The sequence below is a fragment of the Ovis aries genome, chromosome 11 (genome assembly GCF_016772045.2).
Source record: "Ovis aries strain OAR_USU_Benz2616 breed Rambouillet chromosome 11, ARS-UI_Ramb_v3.0, whole genome shotgun sequence".
Taxonomy (NCBI): Eukaryota; Metazoa; Chordata; class Mammalia; order Artiodactyla; family Bovidae; genus Ovis; species Ovis aries.
Window position 1 is genome coordinate 37,567,954 of NC_056064.1, and position 7,666 is coordinate 37,575,619.

General features: G+C 37.7%; 1 long non-coding RNA gene and 1 other non-coding gene across 2 annotated transcripts in view; one reads left to right on the forward strand and one right to left on the reverse strand.

The window, feature by feature from the left end:
- Window positions 1-7,666, reverse strand: part of LOC121820606 (uncharacterized) — a 31,648-nt gene that overhangs the window by 20,531 nt on the left and 3,451 nt on the right. The window lies entirely within an intron of this gene.
- On the forward strand, window positions 3,472-3,544 carry TRNAE-CUC (transfer RNA glutamic acid (anticodon CUC)). Its single transcript has one exon. It is a non-coding gene; the product is annotated as a tRNA-Glu (tRNA).

A 7,666-nucleotide genomic window follows, 5' to 3' on the forward strand; every position in this document is an offset into this window, starting at 1 on the left:
CAAATTGGGTAGTAAAATTATCATTAACACTTAACTGAAGTCTCACTACATAACAGCCACTATGTTAAACTACTTCCATATATTTTCTTATGCACTTGTCTCAAAGACTTATCAGCTGAGTTTCCAAGTTAAGGAAAGATGAAGGTGCCTAAGTTAAGACAGTGAATGTAGGCAGAGCCAAGAGTTAAGCTTTGTTCTGTCTGTCTGTCTACAAAGACCTTGCCCTTCACCACTCTAAGCAGAGAATGCCTGACCTTTTCCTGGATCACAGAAGCAAAGTGAATTTAAAAATAGAAAAAAAATCACAGCCATAAAAGAGTCTTAAATGGTGTAGTGCTTAGTACTCAATAAACATTGGCCCTTATTTCTTCTAGCTATCTATTGCTGCTAAGTTGCTGCTAAGTTGCTTCAGTCATGTCCGACTCTATGTGATCCCATAGATGGCAGCCCACCAGGCTCCCCCGTCCCTGGGATTCTCCAGGTGAGAACACTGGACTGGGTTGCCATTTCCTTCTCCAATGCATGAAAGTGAAAATGAAGAAGCTCAGTCGTGTCCGACTCTTCATGACCCCATGGACTGTGGCCTACCAGGCTCCTCCGTCCATGGGATTTTCCAGGCAAGCATACTGGAGTGGGGTGCCATTGCCTTCTAGAGTTACACTATTACAATCATCGATCATATATTGAGCTGTACATTTGATCAACTGCTTCAAGTCTAGTCTAGCTATCTATCGGTACATAATGAATCACCCACAAACTTGGCATGGTTGTTGATGTCGCCTAGATAAAATGAAAATGGTATCTAGAAGACAGAGCCAAACCTGGTCCTGCAGCAAATCCCTCCTGAAGGAGGGTGGCCACCACAGTGTTGGAGATCATCCCTCCCCCACATCCTTGGTCACTTGGGAAGCTCCTGAGGATCTGTTGAGTGAACAGTTCATATGCTTGAAGGATGACAGTGCCACGATCACCCCTGATGAAGTCTGCTTTCTCTCTTTGCCTCCATTCCTTACCAGACATCTCTGATAAAGGATAGAACCTGAGGGTCCACCCAATTTGCCAAATGTTGGCAGTTCTCTTAGCAATAAAGGATGTCTCAGCCACCAATTGGTCCTTTCTGCACATTTTTCCAGACATTTAGGCCATAGTCAGTGGTCTAGCCATTTGGTCCAACCAATGGTGGCAACAACTCTTTACTCAAGGTCACCTCTTTTGGGATAAAGAACTCTGGGAATGTTCTGGCTTCACAAATGCCTCAAAACAAATCAAAGTCAGACATGTCACTGTACATACTAGAGCCACAATACAAGGCCTCACCAAGATACCCTTTATCCCCTTCAGAGTTCCTGACAGTGAGAATGACCAAGACATTCATTTCACTTCTAAAAATACACAGGACTGAACTCTTGGACAAGGCATTCAATAGAACTTTCACCTCCATTACTGGCTTCTGATTGTAAGCCTCATAGAGCACCATAAGGACTGACTTAAGTTCAAATTTAATTAAATGAAATGACACAGTTTAGTTATGAGTCAAACATTGGGGGTGAATTTTAAGAGGGTCCAGGTATGATAATGGCTTGGTCCTCTTGTCATATGATTATTGGCTCATAATCTGACCAAAAAAGTAATTCTTAATATGTTTAAAAGGATTCAAACTTCCGAAGTATGTCCTCTGACCAAAACAGAATTAAACCAAAAATCAGCAACAATAGAGATGACAACTCATCAAAATTTCTGGAAATTAAGCATAACTCACAGATCTTATGAGAAATCACAAAGGAAATTAGAAAATATCTTGACCTGAACAAAATTTAATAGTGTAATTTATCATAATGCAGTAAATGTAGTTAAGGCAGTGCTTACAGGAAAATAATAGCATTAAATTCTTACCTTAGAAAAGATGAAAGGTCCTGGACTTCCCTGGTGGTCCTGTGGTTAAGAATCTGCATGCCAACTCAGGGGACACAGGTTCAATCCCTGGTCTAGGAAGATCCTACATTCTGGGGAGTAACTAAGCCTGTGTGCCACAACTCCTGAGCCCACATGCTACAATTACTGAAGCTCACGCACTAGAGTCTGCTCCACAACAAGAGAAACCATCACAATGAAACCATCAAGAAAGAGTAACCCCTGCGCGCTGCAACTGGAGAAAAGCCCACACGCAGTAACGAAGACCCAGCACAGCCAAAAATAAATATAAATAAATTATAAATTATTTTTAAAAGGAAGAAGAAAGGTCTGACAGCAATACTCTAAACTTGTACCTCAGAAATTAGAAAAAAATAGAAGAACAAATTAAACCCGTAGTAAGAAATAATAAGTAAGGAAATAATAGAGAGTGGAAATCAATGAAAGAAAATGTATAAACTATAGAAGGGCTTCCCAGGTGTTGCTAGTGGTAAAGAATCCACTTGTCAGTGCAGGAGACGCAAGAGATTCTAATTCCATCTCTGGCTTGGGAAGATTCCCTGGAGTAGGAAATGGCAACCTGCTCCAGTATTCTTGCCTGAAAAATTCCATGGACAGAGGAGCCTGGCAGGCTACAGTCCATGGGGTCACAGTCAGACACGACTGAGCACACACACATACATAAACAATAGAGAAAAATCAATGAAACCAAACACTTTTAAAATAGATTAATGTAACTGATCAACCTCTAGGCAGTAGACAGACTGGTTAGGAAAAGAGAAAAAAAAAAAAAAAACCTGAGATGACGTAAATTACCATGATTGGAAATGAATGAGGAAACATCTACAGATCCTAGAGACATTCAAAGAACATTAGGGAATATTGTTGTTCAGTTGCTATGTCATGTCTGACTCTTTGCAACTCCATGAACTGCAGCATGCCAGGCTTCCCTGTTCTTCATTGTCTCCTGGAGTTTGCTCAAACTCATGCCCACTGAGTGAAGCCATCCAACCATCTCACCCTCTGAGAATATTAGAACCAACTCAACAATATAGAATTCCTTTAAAATTCCCTAAAAGACACAAACTTTCAAAGCTTGCTCAAGAAGGAATATATAACCTGAATAGTCTTATGTTCATAAAGAAATGGAACTTATAACTTGTAATGGAACTTAAAAAAAAAAAATCCCACAAAGAAAACTACAGGTCTAGATGGCCTCAGTGGTGAATTCTACCAAACATTTTGGAAAGAGTATTTACACAATTCTACACAAACATTTCTAGGAAATACAAGAGGAGGCAATTCTTCCAACTTATTTTATGAGGCCAGCATTACCCTGATACCCAAATGACAAAAAAAAAAAAAAAAATTAAAAACCAAATCAAACAGACAAACAAAACCTCAAATCAATAATCTTCATGAACTTAGATATAAAAAGGCTTAACATTTAAGCAAATTGAATGCAATAGTAAATAAAAAGGCTGATATACCAAAATCTAGGGGGGGTTCATCCTGAAAATGCAAAGTTAGTTTAACATTTGAAAAATAAATATAGGGAATTCCTTGGTGGTCCAGTGGTTAGGACTCCAAACTCTCACTGCTGAGGGCCCAGGTTCAATCCCTGGTCTGGGAACTTAAGTCCCACAAGCCGCATAGTGTGGCACACACATGCACGCGCGCGCGCACACACACACACACACAGCCCAATGTAATTCAATTCACAATATCAAAAAACTAAAAAATAGAGATATAAAAACTACTTAATGAAATTTACCATCCATTCTTGACAAAAACTCTCAGCAAACTAGGAACAAAAGGGAAATTCCTCAATTTGATAAGGAGCAACTAATAAAACTTATACCTGTTAGCATACCTAATACTGAAAGAATGAATGCTTCTCCATGAGATCAGGGCAAGACAAGGTTATCTGCTCTCACCACTAACACTGAATTGCTGGTCCTACACAGTGAAATAGGCAAGAGAAATAAGAAGCATATAGATTGGAAACAAATAAAACTGTCTTTATTTACAGATCATCTATGTTGAAAATCCTAAGAAATCTGCTTTAAAGACTCCCACTATAGCAAATAAGAGATATTAACAAGGTCACAGAATACAAGTGAAATATATACCAACTATATAACCCAGTAATCCCACTCCTAGGGATTTCACTAAGAGAAGACATCTATCCACGTGAAGATTTGTAGTTAATGTTTACGGCAACTTCGTTTATAACAGCGCCAAACTGGAAACAATCCCAATGTCCAACATTTAGTAAACTGATAAATAAATGTTGTATGCCTATAAAAAGGGATAAATACACTCAGCCTTAAAAGGAAACCAATTACTGAAACATACAATATGAAAAAAAATATCTCAAAGTTAGCATGCTAAATGACAGAAGCTGGAGAAAAATACTACTTTCTGAATAATTACACTTAGATGAAAGTCTACAAAGATCAAGTTAACAGTGACAAGATTATAGTTCAACAGTGGCTTTGGGATGGGTGGGAAGCAGACTGACTACAAAAGGACATCAGGAAATTTTTGTGGGGATAGAAATAGTTACAGAACTATAAACGTTCATTAAAAATCATTGGATTATAAACTTTAAACTGGTAAATTTTATTATATATAAAGTATACTTCCATAAAGCTAACAAAAAAATACTGAAGGAAAAAAAGTCCCACTTTCTATGAACCTGAATCTCTTTAATCTATACAAATAGCCTGTTATAAAAATAGCTTCAGATTTATAGAAAATTTGTCTTTAATTAGCCCTATACACTACCTCAGGATCTTTGCACTACTGTCTCTGCTAGGAACATTTTTTTTTCCCACCAATTTCTAGATTTATTACTAAACCAACACACTAGCGAAGAAGAAACACCAACAGAAAGAGAAAAATCATCGTCCAGGGAAACACAGCCAACTGCTCAGACAGTAGTGATGTTCTCAGAGTGATATGGTAAAAGGCAAGTAACCTTGACACCGAGTGCCACTTCATAGGTGAGGTTCCTCATAGAGCCAGCCTTGTTCTTCTCCTGTGTCTTCTCTTGGAGTTGGACCTGATTTTATTACCCTTTTCATTCGAATCCATTGAAGAATGGATTGATGATTCTTTTGTTTCATGACCAGGAATCACTTGACCCTGAAAGTCTTGTGAAAAGCAATGACGAGGAGCAAATTCAGCCGCACACAGGATGGTGGAGATGAGAAGAGAGTTGCCAGGAACACCCTTGTCTTCTGTGCTTCTACCTGATAACTCTTTACCTGTCTTTCGGGTCTTAGTTGCAATATCATGGCGTTATAAGACAATTTCTGTGAACCTTACAGACAACTTCCATGAATTTCTTCCAAATTCTCTACCACAGAGCCTGGCTTGTTCTTTTTTCAAGCACTTTATGTGACTCTGTAATTAAATGTTCACTTCTAAATTTAACATCTATGTTCCCCCTGAATGTAAGTTTCATGAGGTTAGAAACTGTGCCTATTTTTGTTCACAAAAGGCTATTTTTATCACGATAGACAGATAAAAGGCTGAAGATTAATATTTACCCGAAACGAAGAGCTTTCACTAAATGACAATAAAATGACATTATGTTACCGCTTAAGATGAGCTTAGGTTTTAAATAGGCAATTTACAGAAGAGCCAATAATTTCATGAAAAGATGATCAAACCTATTAACAAGCTTGTACTCTCACACCATATGTACAAATAAATCTCAGGTATATTTAAAAAATTAAGAAAAATAACATTTAGATATTGCGGTAGAAAGAATAATGACCCCTCAAAGATGTCTACACCCTAATTCCTGGAACCTATAAATATGTTATCCCACACAGCAAAAGGATTTCAGAGATATGATTAAGGACCTTGATGTCCTTGAGGGAAATTATTCCATATTATCCGGGTAGGACCAATCACACAGATCTTGAAAACTGAAGAATCTTTCTTGGTTGAATTAGAGAGATGAAGACCAGAGAAGAAGGGGGAAAAAATGTGAACATTAGAAGGACCTGACAGGCCAGTGATGGCTTTGAAGATGAAGAAAGGAGAGAGGCAAGGAATGTGGTTGACCTCTAGAAGCTGAGAACATCCCTCCAGGGACAACCAACAAGGAAATGGAGGTCCTGTAGTGCAAGAAAGTAAATTCTGCCAACAACTCAAATGAGCAAGGAAACAGATTCTCCCTAGAGCCTCCAGAAAGGAATGTAGCACTCACAGTGCCTTGATTTCAGCTCTGTGAAACCTCTGTGGGTGTGACTTCTGACCTACTACAAATTATAAGATGACAACTTAGTGAGAAGTTTTTTATTGTAGTAATAGAAAACTAATACAGGTGTCTACATGAACACCTGGTAGAGTACAGAGAACTCTCTAAATAAAGCCAGATACTTCAATTTCTATTTTTAAGAGATATGCATCTTTGACCTTAATTTTTAAAACAGATGAAAAAAATACCATAAATGAAATTGACAATACATTGGGGAAATAGTTGCAATGCTGATAACTGACAATTTTTTTAAAGTTTTAAAAAAGAAAATAGACAAAGAGCACATCCAAATGGTCAAATAGATACGAGAAAAGATGGACAGCCTCTCCAATATTCAGTTAAAGCAAATGAAATAAAGGAGATAACTTTTCTCTATCACATTGGCTCATATGATCAAGGGTAAAAACACTATTGGTGGAAATGAGAGTTAATGTAGCTTTTAAAGAAAGTTGACTGGTAACAGCTATTGAAATACATATACTCTTTGGCCATCTCCTAAAAGCAAGATGGCTGAAAAGTTATATATATATGTGTGTGTGTGTATGTCTTTTCCTATCTCATTAAAAACAGACAAATAAAGAAAGAAAAGTTCTCTGTGTGTATTTATGTTTGTAAAAGCAACAGAGAAAAGTATGGAAAAATACAACATTAGTTTGTATTATTATAAACTCCCAATTTATATAATTTGGGGAAAAACAAGTGAAGGATATCTTAAAACACACACATAAACTTTAAAAAAAGTACAGTGTTTGACTCATAAATCTGGGTTGAAGAGTAAATATATTTTTCTAATTGAGGTATAGTCGATTTGCAATGCTGTGTTAGTTTCAGGTTACAGCACAGTGATTCATACATATTTATACTTCTTCATATTCTTCTCCATTATAGGTTATTGCAAGATATCGAATATAGTTCCCTGTGCTATATAGGTCCTTCCTTATCTATATGTTTATATATTTTTATTTTGTTTATTTTATATATAGCAGTATGTATCTGTTAAGAGTAGATATATATTTTTACGTTTTATTATTTATTTCTATTTTTGGCTGTGTTGGGTCTTTGCTGTTGCACTCAGGCTTTCTCTAGTTGCAACGCACAGGCTCAGCAGTTGTGGCTCATGGGCTCATGAGCTTAGTTGCCCCACAGCATGTGGAATCTTCCCAGACCAAGGATTGAACCCATGTCCCCTGTAAGGGGATTCTTAACCGCTGGACCACTGGGGAAGTCCAAGAGTAAATATATTTTAAATGAACAGGAGACTGCCCTCTCCTGCCCCTCACTCAGGTAAGGGCCCTCTGCAGCGTCCTGGGGCCTGTTTTCTGACACTCTGTATGATGGCTTCTGGCCTCCTCTCTATTTCCCCTCTGGAATGTGTGGCTCCCTGACTACAGGATCTGCCTAAATCGTAGTCATCACTCTACTTCTCAGTGCTTAGCAGTTAATGTTTTCTGAATTAATCTTTTCAAAAAATAAACAAAC